Source organism: Podarcis tiliguerta (assembly GCF_965153285.1).
Source record: "Podarcis tiliguerta genome assembly, chromosome: 3".
NCBI lineage: Eukaryota > Metazoa > Chordata > Lepidosauria > Squamata > Lacertidae > Podarcis > Podarcis tiliguerta.
In genome coordinates this window covers 23,269,570-23,287,339 of record NC_139536.1, presented here as the reverse complement: position 1 = coordinate 23,287,339, position 17,770 = coordinate 23,269,570, and positions in this window count along the sequence as shown.

Below are 17,770 nucleotides of genomic sequence, written 5' to 3'. Positions count from 1 at the left end.
CTGCCAGGAGGAGAGTGGCAAGGAGGAGAAGGCGCTCAAAGAAAACAGCCTGAAGTCTTTGATTAAAATGGTGCTTCGGCTTTTGAGCTCCTGAGATGAAGGCCTTTTGCAGGAGGGCACGTTGACTTCTAAAACCTAAGAGCACCACCATCCTTGAAAGCGGCCAATTATCCCTCCCCTTCCAGGGTGTTGACTACCACATGGCATCATGTTATTCCCCAGTCAACTCACCCACCCCCTATGGAGATTCAGCTCCAGCTGTATCTTTTGATATTCAGGACAGCCTGGGATTCAGCTGGAGCAGGTTGAGTCAGCCCTGAATTGCCCCAGAGTTGGGACAAATCCACACTCAGCAACACAGCTCTCCAACGTGGGGGAGCATGATCAGATGGTGTGGAGGAGGGAAGAAGAGACACCTGCAAGAAGGCTGCATGAGTCTCCTTCCCCTTCCCCTCCCAACCACAGCACTGAGTTTAGGCAGTCCTTGTTAGGAGCGTCCTACTCGCATGTAGGACCCAGGCAGAGACACATGCCCGACTGGCATGTTCTCTCCCTCCTGGTCGATCGTTTGGGAGCTTCAAAAGCTTTCTCTAGCCCGAACACCAGAGCGACTGATACCAAGAAGCATCAGCCCACTTAGGGATCCTGCAGAGTATTTGCAGTTTGCGTAACAGAAGTCAGTAGCACAGCATTTTAGCTAATCTATGTTTATTTACATATAGTACACTCAGAGCATTCTGCTTTAGCTCCTTCCTCTTTCTCATCAGACAGCAAAAAGAGAAAGGACAAAGGACAATGGTCCCACTTCACAGAACACAGTAATGCAAAACATCCTGTCTCCGTCACTTCCCACACTGTGGAATGAAAACATACATGTGATAGACAACAATCTCGTGACTGCAAACACAGAGCAGGAATCCTAACAGTCACCCCCCCACAGAGCAAATAATAATAATAATAATAATAATAATAATAATAATAATAATAATAATAATAAATTATTTATAACCCGCCCATCTGGCTGGGTTTCCTCAGCTACTCTGCATGGCTTCCAACAAAATGTTGTTGTTGTTGTTGTGCAGTTGTTTAGTCGTGTCCGACTCTTCGTGACCCCATGGACCAGAGCACGCCAGGCACTTCTGCCTCTCACAGTTTGGTCAAACTCATGCTGGTAGCTTTGCGAACACTATCCAACTATCTCGTCCTCTGTCGTCCCTTTCTCCTTGTGCCCTCCATCTTTCCCAACATCAGGGTCTTTTCCAGGGAGTCTTCTCTTCTCATGAGGTGGCCAAAGTATTGGAGCCTCAGCTTCAGGATCTGTCCTTCCAGTGAGCACTCAGGGCTGATTTCCTTAAGAATGGAGAGGTTTGATCTTCTTGCAGTCCAGGGGACTCTCAAGAGTCTCCTCCAGCACCATAATTCAAAAGCATCAATTCTTTGGCGATCAGCCTTCTTGATGGTCCAGCTCTCACTTCCATACATCACTACTGGGAAAACCATGGCTTTAACTATACGGACCTTTGTTGGTAAGGTGATGTCTCAAATATTAAAAATACATTAAAACATCATTAAAACATTAAAAACTTCCCTAAACAGGGCTGCCTTTAGATGTCTTCTAAATGTCAGATAGTTGTTTATTTCTTTGACAACTGATGGGAGGATGTTCCACAGGGCGGGCGCCACTACCGAAAAGGCCCTCTGCCTGGTTCCCTGGGGGAAGATACATTTTTAGGGGGGGTGGAGCTAAATTTTGGGCTCACACAGGGCGCCATATTATGAAGTCCGCCTCTGCCAACCACATGTTTAACCAGGGTTTGAAACCCTAAGAGTGGGTGGGGAGGAATCCTTGCAAAACGGCAAAGTCAACTACATTGCACTCAGCATCCGTGGAGGAGCTGAAGAAGAGTTTTGGATGTGGCACCAAAGTAGCCCCATTATTGCGCTAATGAAACATTGGTGGGTTGCGCACCAGGCTGCCACAGCTTTATGCTGAAAGGCTGCTTCAGATCTGCTGTCAGCCCTATGAATTACCATTTCTCAAGTCAAACAAAACCCATATTATTATTATTTTTTAAAAAACTTAGTTTCCCCCTCTTTTGCTCTCTGCTCAGATGCCAGCAGCCACCCTTCCCCTTCTCCCTCCCTTGCCACTGGAGATCTTTTCTCAAAGCAGCAGCGCAACAGATAATACATCTCTTGCTTAATTTGTGCTGAAGGATCCGGCTGTTGGAATCCTTCTGTGTTTTGCAGCACGCTGGAACTCTGTCTGCCTCCTTCCCTTAACTCAAAGAGACCAGGAAACGGGAAGCGGTGCCAAGATCCAGCGCTGAGAATTGGCGAAGGCTTGCCAGTTCCCTATTCACAAATTAGAAACAGTATCTGGGCTTGGGGTTTGGAAGGTGTTTAAGAACAGGAAAGAAAATTCAGCATTTCATAAGTCTCTTTCAGCTGTCAGAGAAGGGCCCTGGTTTTAGACGGTGGTGTATTGCCATCTAATGGTGGAGGCTGAGCATGACACTAGATCTGTGATTTTAAACACGCCAGGGAGTGAGGCTGCCTACACAACAGTCATTTATAACACATGGCGCCCCCTTAAACAAGTTTGCTCCCTACAGAGCTACAAGGTATTCTTCCTCCCCATACTTTAACAACCCGGTTTCAAAAAAAGCAGTCTGCCCTCAATTTTCTAAGCCTCTGACAGACCTTCCAAGTGTCCCTATTTTCCAGGGACAGTCCTGGATTTACAGAAGCCATTCTGGTTTCTAATTTGATTCTGGAATATCCTGCTTTTCCTTAGGGCGTCCCTATTTTCATTGGAGAAATGTTGGAGGGCATGGAGTTATGCAACTCCCGAGCCATCTGAAGGCTCGTTTTTTAACGTTTAATGTTTTATTATTATTTTTTATATGTTGGAAGCTACCCAGAGTGCCTGGGGCAATCCGGTAAGATGGGCAGAGTATAAATAGTAAATTATTATTATGGAACAGGACGCCTCTATTTTCTTTGGAGAAATGTTGGAGGTAATGCTTTGAGTAGGCTTTAGAAGTGAACCTACCTAATTTACAACTTTTCTCAAATGGTGGCAAGAACCAAAACGAGGCCACCAAATCCATACTTCTCTGATTTTGCAGTGTGCTTCAAAATACACTTTGTGGGATTCTTCAGTAGTAAGCCGTGTTTGTTTCAAGTGATATGATGCTGCTTTAAATGTATTGTGTAGATGGGGCCTAAATCTCCTGTTGCTGGAGGATAATCCTGGAATGTCAAGGAACACTAATGGGGATACCTTAGAAAAATGTCAAATTCCAAAGATCCTGTTAAGCACACACATTTGGATGGGAAAAGATGGAAAAAGAGAAAACTGTTATTGATATCATTGTCTTGGGAGAAATCTGGGACCACTAGGAAACTCAGCTAGCATGGGAGATCCCTCATTGGGAGTGGCTCATCTTGTAGCCCCAAAGATTTGATCAAGAAAAAGACAGCAATTTTTGAGCCATAGAAAAAGAACGTCATCAAACAGTTTTGCTGTCTAATGGGCGTATCAAGTACAGTGGAACCTCGGAAGCCGAACGCCTTTGAACTTGAACGTTTCAGCTCCTGAACAATTTCAAAAGGGAAGTGATTGTTCCGGGTTTTGAATGATTTTCGGAAGCTGAACATCCGGCAAGGCTTCTGATTGGTTGCAGGACGCTCCTGCAGCCAATTGGAAGCCATGCCTTGGTTCCCGAACTGTTCCGGGAGTCGAACGGACGCCCGGAATGGATTAAATTCAAAAACCAAGGTACGACTGTATTACTCTTTCACTCGAGAAGAGTTATGAAGCTGAGCAAATCCCAGTCTTCCAACATTTCTAAGGCTGCAGAGAGAAATTAAACAGGGATACTCACAAGCCCCAGTCTGATTTCCCACAAGTTAAGTCAGGTTGAGCAGGGTCTGTTTGATGCAAATCTTAACCACGGCTGCCCCTCTCACTAGGCAGAGTGGGGCAGCCATCTAAGGCAGGTGAGGAGGGTTCCTGAAAGGTTTGCAGAAAATTTATTACAATTGCATTTGTAGTGTGAAATAGAGGAGGGTTTCTGGGGATTCTGTCCCAAGTACCAAACTAGACTGGGTACTGCGCACCTTGTACATGTGTCATGTACTGCTCCACCTCAGGAAGCCAATGTCTTTCTTACCCCCATCGTTCTGCCCGGACGCTGAGGTCCAGTGCCGAGGGCCTTCTGGCAGTTCCCTCATTGCGAGAAGCAAAGCTACAGGGAACCAGGCAGAGGGCCTTCTCGGTAGTGGCGCCCGCCTGTGGAACGCCCTCCCATCAGATGTCAAAGCGATAAATAACTACCTGACATTTAGAAGACATCTTAAGGCAGCCCTGTTCAGGGAAGTTTTTAATCTGTGATATTTTACTGTATTTTTGTTTCTATGGAAGCCACCCAGAGTGGCTGGGGAGGCCCAGCCAGATGGGCGGGGTACAAATAATAAATTATTATTATTATTATTACTGCTGTAAATGGCAGCGGTTTCCTGGGTAGGGTGGAGCAGGTGGGTTGCATTGGATTGGTTCTGTTCATTCCAACTTCCTCACAGCCTCTCCCTCTCCCTGTCAGTCGGCAACAGTGACCCATTTGCCGAGAAGCTAATCTACTGACTCCACCAAGGGGACCACTTCTATCTGCCAGCAAACTGCTGAACCCAGGAGTTATGGAGAAAGCATTGTGGGCATGAACTGGGTTCAATTTCACTTTGGGGAAGGGTCCACAGCTGATCATGGGAGAAAGACACACAGACACACAGAGAGAGGGACCCCCCCAATTTGGAATACAGTTGTACCTTGGATCACGATGTTTTGACTCCCAAATGCCGCAAACCCGGAAGTGAGTGTTCCGGTTTGCGAATGTTCTTTGGAACTTGAACATCTGATGGGGTTTCCGCGGCTTCCGATTGGCTGCAGGAGCTTCCTGCAACCAATCAGAAGCCTCACTTTGATTTCTGAACGTTTTGGAAGTCGAATGGACTTCCAGAACGGATTCCATTCGACTTCTAAGGTACGACTGTATGGTCCAAATCAAAACATTAACCCATCAAAACATAGATGGCAAGCAGATGCAAAAACTTTAGTTATTGGTCCCTTGGTTGTAACGCCTCAAAAATGCTAGAGCCTAGCAATACTTATCCACAGTTCCTTTTATATTAACTGGTACTGAACATTTGTGGTTGTAAATTCAAACATAAATGAGAGAGAGTATTTCTTTTTTTTATTTCTCACTCTGAATCTGGAGCTGTTTCTTACCATTATGTTTTACAATTCAGGGCATGCATAATATATACAGGACTAGCCCAATCATTAGGCAGACTGAGCCCTGAGCCTTTAAGCTAGTCTGCTGGTTGTGGGCAGAGGCAGCTCACTGTGGGGGGCAGAGCCGCTATGCTAGGTTCCTGGCAGGTGGGTTGCTGTAGTTTATCCTGCTAGTTTCATACCCTCTGACATTTCTCTGATGAAAATAGGCACATCCTATTCCATAATAATAAGAAGAAGAACTTTACTATTTATACCTCCCCCCATCTGACTGGGTTGCCACTCTGGATGGCTTGCAGCATATATAAAACATTAAACATTAAAAAAAAACTTCCCTATCCAGGGCTGCTTTCAGATGGCTTGGGGGTCAGATAATTCCATACCCTCCAATGTTTCTCTGATGAAAATAGGGACATCCGAAGAAGAAGAAGAGTTTGGATTTGATATCCTGCTTTATCACTACCCAAAGGAGTCTCAAAGCGGCTAACACTCTCTTTTCCCTTACTCCCCCACAACAAACACTCTGTGAGGTGAGTGGGGCTGAGAGACTTCAGAGAAGTGTGACTAGCCCAAGGTCACCCAGCAGCTGCATATGGAGGAGCTGGGAAGCGAACCCAGTTCACCAGATTACAAGAGGGACATTCTGCAATCAAATCAGAAACTGTGACAGCTTCTGTAAATCAGGGACGTCCCTGGAAAATAGGGACACTTGGAAGGTCTGTAGTTTGCTGCACCATGCCAACTTTCCTCTCCTCCTCTTGGGAACCAGCCCATCAAGCTGCTTCTGTAGGTGGTGGAGGGCACTGTTGTGTCAGCACTATTGAAGTAAAATTCAATTGCTAGCCAATCATTTTCTGCCTGAGGAATGGGGAAGGTGCCATCTTGCTTCAGGCAGCAAGATGTCTTGGGCTGACCCTGAATGCAGCTCTCCCATGTCGGTTTAAAATAGTTCCTAAATTTCCCTGTCTTGCTACCTGGAAAGTGCATATTGGCATCAAGCCGTATATGAAAGAATGAATGAATCTTGTTTGCTGAGTAATCTTTAAATAACAAATGAAAGATGAATTAATGCAGTTGGCTGGTCAATTCATTGAAAGCTCATTAATTGCATTGGAAGCTGTGATCAGTTGCAGCACAGCTACCAAGATGGCGCACGTGGACATGGGATTGTGTAACAGCTACTGAGAAAATGCTCAAGATGTTTTCCTCCCAGCTATTGGCAGCACTCCATTTTCTGAATTTACATGCTGCTGAACCGCATCCAAACAAACTTCTAGGCAAGATGTTACAAATACAAGCTGCCAGCCAAAATAATTGTTTCTTATAATAAGAATCAGACTGGAGAACAGTACAAATAACCCCAACTTCCAAAAATATACTGTGCCCTGTTCCGTTTCTTAGATTACAAAAAAGCAAAGCGTACCCAGTGCCAACTTTTGGGTTCTGTTTCCTCCTGCACAAAGATGTCACCAAGGTCCACTGTAATTGAATCTAAACAGAGGGACTTACTATAAAACATTCTTTACTGTGGATGGCAGCAGTTGCAAGATACGGTGCGGTTTGGTTTCCGATGCTAAAGTTACCATACAGGACAAGGGGAGCTGTATTAAAGATTCATGAGAAGCCCAATCATGTTTTTTGCATTTTTTACACCGGTTCATAACTCTCATTTCCCCTAATTTGCTGCTCCTTCAGCTGCAGCTTTACTTGAAAGCATTTCTTCACTGCATGATCCCAACCAATTAGGGATCCCATAATGGACATGATAGCTTCACAGGGCGTTAACCCGATTAAAAAAAAAAAGTTTAGCCTACGCTTTGGAACTCACTGCCTATTGAGATCAAGCAGGTGTCTTCACTATACTCTTTTCAGCAGCTGCTAAAAATATTCCTGTTATGCAAGCCTACTGCGGAAAAGCTAGTAGGAAAGCTAACTTTAATCTGTTTTAGTATTTTAACTTTTGTATGTTTTAAAGTAGGGTCGTGATTTTTATTTTACTATTTTATCTTTTGTAAACTGCTTCGAGGATTTCACAATCAAGCAGTGTATAAATGTTATGAGATCAATTGATCGATCAATCAAATGCGGTTATGCAGCAGCATCACTGATAGCCCAATGGAGTTTTCCTGTTGTTGGGTCAGAACAATGGAGAGTCAGCCTGGTTGCTTCTTTCCTCGTCGCTCCTCACCCCACCCCCCAATCTCCTTGAATCAGTTTCACCGCCTTTCACAAAGTGAAACAGAAAATTCGCACAAACAAATGCACTTTCCTGGGGCAAATATATCCACAACATAAACTCTTACAACTACCAACACCAGTTTTTCACCAGCACCTTATTTCTTTGGCTGCCTCTTACCTCATCGGTTTAGGTTAGGTTTATTAAATGTATATATCACTTCCCGCTACAAAAATTCCCAAATCCTACTTTGGTATAAGGTCTCTGGAATTTAAATACCAGAAGAATTCTGGAGGTGTGTTGCAGCTAAGTGTGGCAGCTGGGAAGCTGCTGGCTCAAATCTCCCCTCAACCCAGAGCTTTTTTTTCAGGGGTAACTTGCCAGAACTCAGTCCGGGCACCTCTCAGGTGGGTACCATTGCCATTCTAAGGGGAAAAGGGAGGCATTCGTGGTGCGTTCCAGCAGCTCTTTTTCTAGAAAAATAGAACTGCCTCAACCATAAACTCTCTGAGTGGCCTTGGCAGGGTATGGAGTAATGTGACCCTCGAGCCAAGGAAATAAGTAACTATACAACCTTTAGAAGACATCTGAAGGCAGCCATGTCTAGGGAAGTTTTTAAAAATGTTTATTATGTTTTTATACATGTTAAAAGCTGCCCAGAGTGGCTGAGGCAACCCAGCCAGATGGGCGGGGTATAAATAACAAAATTAATACTACTTCTTCTTCTTCTACTTCTACTATTACTAACTACTATTACTATTTAATAAAAGGGACACAGGTGGCACTGTGGGCTTGCCAATCAGATGATCGGCAGTTCAAATCCCCGCGACGGGGTGAGCTCCCGTTGCTTGGTCCCGGCTCCTGCCTACCTAGCAGTTCAAAAGCACGTCAAAGTGCAAGTAGACAAAAAAGTACTGCTCCGGCGGAAAGGTAAATGATGTTTCCGTGCGCTGCTCTGGTTCGCCAGAAGCGACTTAGTCATGCTGGCCACATGACCCGGAAGCTGTACGCCGGCTCCCTCGGCCAGTAAAGTGAGATGAGCGCCGCAACCCCAGAGTCAGCCACGACTGGACCTAATGGTCAGGGGTCCCTTTACCCTTTACCTTTGCCTCTGTTTTCATCAGAGAAATGTTGGAGGGTGTGCAAATGCACACTAACAGCCAGAAGTGGTGTTATATGTTCAGACCAGCCCCTCATCTGCATTTCAGTGCAGATGGCATCCCACAATGAACCAAATTAAGTAATACACATCGCTATCTAAAGTGACCATTTAAGGTGCCTGAAGACCATTAAGTCCAGAGAATCTGAAGCTGACCAACTGCTGACATGTACTGAAAAATAACTGAGCAGGGAAAGAGAGCTTTGGCCTCCTGAGTTTGCCACCTAGCAAAACTAATTCAATAGTGGCTGGGGGGGGCGCTGGGGGGCAGAGTTGCAACAAATGGAAACATTCCCTACCTCACTCTTTCACCTGACACCAAAATGCAAAGGAAATGGTAGCAGAAGTAAACACGGTTCTTTTTCATGTCATATTGCTAAGAAAACAAGTTGAAAAATGTATTTTTGTTAGTTTTTTTTATTTTATAAAAAATACATTAATAATACGATTCCAATTTGTCTTGCCCGCCTCCGCTTTGCAGTCCCTCCAGGAATACCTAGGAAGGGGAAAGGGGGACTTGATAAAATAGTTCCCCCAAAGAATTGAGTTTCAGCTCTATAATAAACAAGGCTGAAAGCGAGATGTGGGCGGATTGCTTTGTTTTGTTTTGCTCTCATTTCTTCCAGAGACTGATGGAAATGTGAAATACTGAGAAGGTGCAGGAGGATCCGGTAATGCTTTGGTGTGAGAGTGAAAAGGATTATTCAGTTGCATTCAAGACCCTGAGACAGCAGTGCTGGAAGGAAGCACACTTAGTCCCCTGTCATTGGCCAGGGTTAGGGCTGGACTTACCGTGAGGCAAACTGAGGCGATGGCCTCAGGCAGCAGGATCCTGCTGGAACCCAGAGATGGGAGATCCTCTCCCTGCCAGGATGCCTGGAGTTGTCCTCTCCCTTCCCTCCAAGCCTGTTTTAAAAGGACACATTTCTTCCTGTGGTGACATCACACCCCCTGTTACCCTGGCAACCTCCCACTCCCAGTTTATATCATCGAACTCTGAAATCCTAAAACTGGCCTTTGTCTCTGCTCACCATCCCCTCGTGGGAGGAGGGGTTCATTCTCCTCTGCTGCCTGGCACAAGGTAACTGCTTTTGTCAATTGTCAAATGTATATCCAGTTTTGTCAAATGTACATCCTGTTTTGTCAAATGTACACCCAGTGGTTTTTTCCTTTAAATTTTTTTGGGCCTAAGCTATAGCTTGCTTAGCTTATACGTCTATCTGGCACTGGTGGGAGTTGATCATTGTGAGGGTTTGCCAAATGTGCCTTCCTCTTAGCTGAGTTCGAGCGTCTTCAAAGCCCATGACAACTTTGGTAAAGGCTTTTCTCCAATTGGAGCGCTCGCAGGCCAGTGTTTCCCAGTTGTCAGTGTTTATACTACCTTAAGAGAATCTTTAAACAAATTCACAACATTATTATACTGAATCCTTTATTGTAAAGGTAAAGGTACCCCTGCCCGTACGGGCCAGTCTTGACAGACTCTAGGGTTGTGCGCCCATCTCACTCAAAGAGGCCAAGGGCCAGCGCTGCCCCAAGACACTTCCGGGTCACGTGGCCAGCGTGACATCGCTGCTCTGGCGAGCCAGAGCCGCACACGGAAACGCCGTTTACCTTCCCGCTAGTAAGCAGTCCCTATTTATCTACTTGCACCCGGGAGTGCTTTCGAACTGCTAGGTTGGCAGGCGCTGGGACCGAACAGTGGGAGCGCACCCCGCCGCGGGGATTCGAACCACCGACCTTTCGATCGGCAAGCCCTAGGCACTGAGGCTTTAACCCACAGCGCCACCCGCGTCCCGATCCTTTATTGTACTTCCGTTTTATTTTTAATTCATCATTCAGGACATATATTGGTCCATGAATTGGTTATTTTGTTTGTGTGGTTGAGGGACCTCTTCTTCTGGTTAATCTACCAATGACTACTAGCCACAATGGCTCTGTTCTGCTTCCACTGCCAGAACCAGTATGTCTCTGAATATCAGTTGCTGAGAATCACAACGGACGAGAGTGATTCTGCATGCGTGTTCCCAAAGAGTCAGATGGTTGGTCCCTTTGAGAACAGGATGCTAGACTAAATGGACCTTTGCTATGTTGCAGGGAGGCTCTTCAGTTCTTCCCCACACTGGTGGCACTATAGGACTAGAACAAACTGTAACTAAAAATCCGACTGTGCTAAGTGCAACAGCAACCACTAGAAGGCACCATTGCAATTGCAATAATTTGCCAAGTTTAGAACTGTGTGTTGATCAAGTTCATCTTTGAGCATTTCGAATTGCATTACCTCTTCATAAAGAAGGTGGTGCAGAGAGAGGACAAATATTACATGAGAGCAAATCTGTTAAAATAATTTCAAAGGAAGGAAAGTGATGCAATGAGGTTGCACCACACACATTTGAAGTGGGGCTTGAGAAGGTATTTGAATTATGGAAGGTAAATTTATGGACAGCTAAAAATAATGGAATTAGAGTTCAGTCCTATATATGTCTAGTTAGAAGCAAGTCCAAGTCTCTGGTAAACTGGCCTAGGGCTATAGAATCAGCTGGTAAAGGATTATTTTTTTCTATAGCATACATGCTAACACAAAGCACCTTTTCCTAACCTCAAGCATTTTTCCTAACTTCTTTGTGGAGTGTAGGACCCAATTTTTCCTGACAACTAATCTGGCTCACCTTGATGTAGATACAGGGGTCAGCAAACTTTTTCAGCAGGGTGCCGGTCCACTATCCCTCAGACCTTCTGGGGGGCCAGACTATAATTTTTTTTGAGGGGGGGGGGAATGAACAAATTTCTATGCCCCACAAATAACCCAGAGATGCATTTTAAATAAAAGGACACATTCTACTCATGTAAAAACATGATGATTCTGGGACTGTCCACGGGCCGGATTTAGAAGGCGATTGGGCCAGATCCGGCCCCCAGGCTTTAGTTTGCCTACCCATGATGTAGAAGATTATTAGTAACAGTAGTATTTAGGAATGGAAACAGTTATCAGTTTTGGTTTTCTCCATCACTCTTTCCCAGCGTTTAATTCAATTCTACAAATTTCTGCAGCAGTTTGTGAAGCTTTATAATTAAATTATCATGTAAACCCTTCAGCGTTTTAGTGCAAATTTCTCCTAATAGTTTTGTATGTATTTTTTAAAACTAAGTAACAATTTTTTTCTCCCAAGTTAATGCATTTTTGGATTTTCACTAATGTGTTCATTTTTATGCATACCTTCCTGTAATACACACATTTTCATAAATATGTTTTGATTGGAGAACTGCACTGCAGAATTCAAAAGAAGTACAAATTTCAAAGGATGGCTATGTTTTGCTTCTCGTACGGCTTTGGAAAGTGCAAACACAATAGATTCAGCTTTAAACGTGAACTGAATCAGATCCCCCCCCCCCAATCCCTAGCAGTGTTATCATTTGTGTGCAGAGAGAACATGTTCTAAACATATGAAATGGCAAAAGTGGCTTGCTAGGTGGGGGTGGGGCAACTATATTAGTATCCTAGCAGGGAAAGGGGCAAGACAGTGAGGAGGTCAGTGTAGTGCCAACCCACCAGCGGAGCCAATTCAGTACTCCTGCCAGTGTCTCTGCACTGTACCAACCCTCCCAACTTCCCTGCCACTTTGCCTCTCGCCTTCTTCCTCCCAGTGAGCAACACCAATCCATCAGCCAGGAAGCTGGCATCGTGGCTTCTTCCTACTCAGTGAGTTGCTTCTATGAAGAATATCAGTTTTCAGAAAACAAAACACAAAAACTGCCCAGCTATTTAATAGTTTATCAGGTAGATCTTGCAGCATACAAGAGATGCCAGCCAGCTCTGTGCTGTGCCTCCTATGGATCTTGTCTCAGAAGGTAGCCACCCGACCCCACCCCCACCCATCTTCCCCCCTCCACCCCTTTTTTCTCTCCCCCTAATGTCTCAACAAATGAAACGGATTTGTAAAAATGTTACATGGAAAAAATACGAGAGACATTACACATACTTCCGTAAAACAAGAAAATCTTTAATAATAATAAAAAAGAAGGTAGGGAATTAGAGCCTGGGGGAATTTTGAGAAATTGGCAAAATGTCTGGGTATTTGAAACCTCCCCCCCCAAAAAAAAGCTCAACAGCTGTCCCCAAAAAAAGGTGTAAATGCATCTAACTAGACAATCTTGCCTATGGTTACCAGAAAGAAAGAAAGAAAAAAATAGACTTCACCAAGAATTATCCATAGCTATCACTTAGCTAGTTTCTATTACAGTGGTACCTTGGGTTACATACTGTCAGAGCTGGCTCCTGGTCCCAGCTCACAGAGGACCAACGCTAGCTGGTAGTAATGTACAAAAGTCTTTATTGAAGTACAGTTTCCATTTTCAAGCCGCAGCGCCCCAGCTCTACGTCTAGGGTTTAGACCGGCGAAGCTCCATCTGAATCTCCGCCCCCTGTACACCAGTTTAAGACTCTAACTTTACTCCACCTCTTCCTTCTCTCCTTTCTCCTCTGGGTCCTGCTGCCCCCCTGGGTCCCTTCTTTCCTGGACTCTTCCGACGCAGATGTAGACCCCCCTGACTCCTCCCTCTCTCTTCGACGGGCTTTAGGACCCGGCTCCCTATCCGGGCTGCCAACTGTGCTGCTCTCCTGTACATTTGAACTTGGCGCGCGCGCGCAGCTTTTAACCTTCCTCTTGACCGTTTCCTCGCTCCCCGACGGAGGCGTGGTCAATCCTGCCTCATGTTCTCCCGCTGGTGGCGCGCCGCCTGATCCCGATGCCTGGGACTCCTCCCCCCTACTGCACTCTGGTGTGGACGCTGGTCCGGATTTCCAACTGCTGCTCTCTGTGTCCCCTCTGGCCCCTTCTTCCTGAAGTGCCCCCCTGGGCACTCCCCTTGCCCTGACCATGGGAGCCCCTTTTTGTGAATCCTCCGATTCACTGGAAAGACTCAGAGACCTCGGACCGCTGTCATCGCTGACATTTCCTTCGGACTCCTCCCCCTCGCTCTCCATTTCCTCCCTATCCTGTGCCTCTGCTCCTGAACCCCTGACACATACGCTTCAGGTTACAGACGCTTCAGGTTACAGACTCCGTACCTCAGGTTAAGAACTTTGCTTCAGGATGAGAACAGAAATCATGCTCCGCCGGCGCGGCAGCAGCGGGAGGCCCCATTAGCTAAAGTGGTACCTCAGGTTAAGAACAGTTTCAGGTTAGGAACGGACCTCTGGAACGAATTAAGTACTTAACCTGAGGTACCACTGTACAAACTTTCAAAAAGCTATCAAAGTAGAACAGATGTACTGTAGTCTGTTTCTGAAGAAGGATCCTCTGGCCCTAGCAATTTTTTAAAAAAGGTTCTTTTAAAAGCACAGTTCACTTTCCTCCAGAAAATATATCAGACAAAATTACATGGTTTCTAGCTCAGACCTGTTTTACAGGATCTCTGTGACATACATGCCTGTTCTGCTGTAGGTCTAATTTATGCCTAGCCATAAATTCCTGAAGCTCAGCAAGATCCGATGCAATCTTCAAATCAACAACATTGTTCCCTGAATAGTTCTTGTGGTTGTGAGGAAAATATACTTTGTTACACTTGAAAGCACAGATAAAAATCTGTTTCCTGCGTACACTGCAGTTACATCTCCTGTTTACTCGTGGAGAAGGAACTAGAAGCCATTTCATAAGGTTGGCTACTTACACTAAAGTAGGGACGGGGACTCTCTGGCCCTCCAGTTGTCAAAGGATTACTCCCCTCACAGAGCTATAATTCTCAGAGTGACTTAACACTCAAACCTTCTTCCTAGGAAACTCTGGAAATCATAGCTCTGGAGAAGGAATAGGGGTCTCTTAACAAACTCTCACCACCCTTGACAACCCACAGCTCCCAGAATTCTTTGCGGGAAGCCATGTTTGTTTGAAGTGGTATCTGAATGCTTTAAAGGGATATGGTGTGAATGGGGGCTAAATCATGATGCAGCTGTCCAAGTCAAAGGGGACGCCTCAGACATGTTCCTGGATTCGTTTAAGCTTAAATTTTAAACCAAGAATCCACTTACAAAACAGACAATTATTTAAACCAACTGGATCAGGAACTAGTAGCTCTTGGAGCTGCTGACAGCCAGGAGGCCTAGTGAATGTGGCCAGTTTTATTGCTCATTCTGGGGGCTGGGTGGGCTAGAGTTCAGTTTCACCAAAGGATACAGTGCTTCTGGGAAGCCTCGTAAACACTGACATAATCAGGTATTGGTTTTAATACAAATTCATAAATTTTTATAGGTTCTGAGCTGTCAGGCCGGTAATATATAGCCAAACTCTGCACTGGGTGTGTGGAAATAAGGTCATTACAGGAGAGGTGCAAATAAAACCTGAAACTGTGCAATACAGTGCAGAACTGAGAAGTGTGTGTGTGTTTTAGAGCAATCCCTCTGAAACACAGGGTGTGGTGCAGCTGGAGGAGAACTTTAATGCACTATATTTGCCCTCTTTAAAATAATTTACAAGGGCTCAAATTGTGCAAGGGTGGGTAGCAAACACTCGCCATCCCCGCCTCTGCTGCCCTTTTGCACAGTAAGCACAAAGGTTTGCAAAGAGAGATTAATGGTTTGAATACTCCATTTCATCAGGAACCCAGATTGTGCAGGGTTCCTGATCTGAGAGAGGGCTACAGGTCCCATCATCCATTGCCATTGGCCACACACATAGGGACTTATGGGAGATGTAGTCCAAAACATATGGAGGGCACCAGGTTGGGGAAGGCTGATGGCATTAAAAAAAAAAGGAAACAAAGAAGGCATCAAGGAGATTTTTTTTTGAATGAACAAAGAAGTAGCAGGCCTTTGTTGTTTAACAGTGAACCTGAGACAAAGGCAGTTGTATCATTTGCAATTCTCAATCTGGTTCCATCCACATGGCTCCAACAGTAATGGGTGTTTCACCTTTTGAACCTGTTAACATAACATCTGGAGACTAACAACACAATTTCCCCAATTTTGGAATATCAGATAAGAGGGACGGGAAGGTCTGGGGCCACGAAGAGTCCCTGAAGGGAAGGGAATGGTCTGGATTAGTAAAATTTATCTTCTTTCATACAGAAGAACTGTGCACATCTTGGCTTTGCAATTCCTTACATAATAAACGGTGGGATAGAGGGAGCATTGTCAAATCTCCCTTTGGGCTGCAGCAGCTCTCAAACTACACTACCTCCCAAATTGCTTTTGAAAACAGCAGTGCACATTTTGAGCATGGGGAGGGGAAGTAAATGGATCTAAAGTTATATGACTCCTTCTGCAATCCATCAGCTGCCATTTTGCTGTCCTCCGTAGAAAACTGCCCTTTGTCTCGCTCTGGGACTACTTCAAGAACCTATGGTAAAACTGAGTGAGAGCAAATAATTCATTCCACATTTTGCGTGCATTCATAAACGAGTGGAGGAGATGGATTGGTCTACTTGAGCAGCACTTTCATCTTGTAAAAGTAAATATTAAAAAGCCCAATTCTCCTATGCAACATTATGTTTTTATTCTTAAAAACATAATTATATGGCCATTCTGGAGCCTTTTCTTTCCCCTCAACTCTAGGGCTGGCTGCATCTGTTTTTTTTTTTTTTTAAATAATATTTTATTGAGTTTTACAACAGAAACTTGAAACAACATTAAACCAACAACCTCAGAAAAACAACATAAAGAAAAAGAAAAGGAAAAAACAGAAAAGATAAGTATTACAACACACAAACACAAAACAGCAAAATACAACATAGAAAATAAAACATATTAAAAACAATTTTGTCTCCTTGTATTCTTTACATTAACTTATTTCTCCGACTTCCCCAGGCCTTCCTTCTCTGTATTCCAAATCATATATTCTGTCTGCAAATTCTTGTCCTCTATCGTACTTTGATTTTCTAATACTCTTAAAGACTAATAGATAATTGCATTTCCTTAGTCTGACAAAATATTAAATCTTTCTCTGATCACTTTTTCCCAAATACCCATTCATCCTCAATCCGATGTCATCAAATGTTCGTTATCTTATAATGTTTCTGTAAATAATCCTTGAATTTCCTCCAATCTTCCTTCACCGTCTCTTCTCCCTGGTCTCTGATTCTGCCGGTCATTTCTGCCAATTCCATATAGTCAATAACTTTCATCTGCCATTCTTCCAGTGTGGGTAGCTGTTGAGTCTTCCAATACTGTGCGATGAGTATCCTTGCTGCTGCTGTAGCATACATGAAAAATGTCCTATCCTTCTTATGCACCTGTTGGCTAACCATACCCAGGAGAAAGGCCTCTGGTTTCTTCAAGAATGTGTATTTAAAAACTTTTTTCAACTCATTATAAATCATCTCCCAGAATGCCTTTATCCTTGGGCATGTCCACCAAAGGTGAAAGAATGTACCTTCAACCTCTTGACATTTCCAACACTTATTGTCAGGTAAGTGGTAGATTTTTGCAAGCTTGACTGGTGTCATGTACCACCTGTATATCATTTTCATAATATTCTCTCTTAAGGCATTAGATGCTGTAAATTTCATACCAGTGGTCCATAACTTTTCCCAGTCAGCAAACATTATGTTGTGACCCAAATCTTGGGCCCACTTAACCATCACTGATTTCACTTCCTCATCTTGTGTATTCCATTTCAACAGCAAGTTATACATTCTTGACAGAATCTTAGTTTTGGGTTCTAACAATTCTGTTTCCAATTTTGATTTTTCCACCTGGAAGCCAATTTTTCTATCCATTTTGAAAGCCTCCATTATTTGGTGATAATGAAGCCAATCTCGAACTTTACTTTTTAATTTATCGTAACTCTGTAATTTCACTCGATCACCATCTTGCTCTAAAATCTCCCAATATTTTGGCCAATTGGCCTCCATATTGAGTTTTTTTAGTGCTTTTGCTTCCATTGGGGACAACCACCTTGGAGTCTTATTTTCAAGCAAGTCTTTATACCTCATCCAAACTTTAAACAATGCATTTCTGACAATGTGAATTTTAAACATTTTATGCACTTTAACCTTGTCATACCATAAGTATGCATGCCAACCAAAAGCATTATTAAATCCTTCTAAGTCCAACATGTCAGTGTTTTCAAGAAGTAGCCATTCTTTTAGCCAGCAAAAAGCTGCTGCTTCATAATAAAGTTTCAAGTCTGGCAGGGCAAAGCCCCCT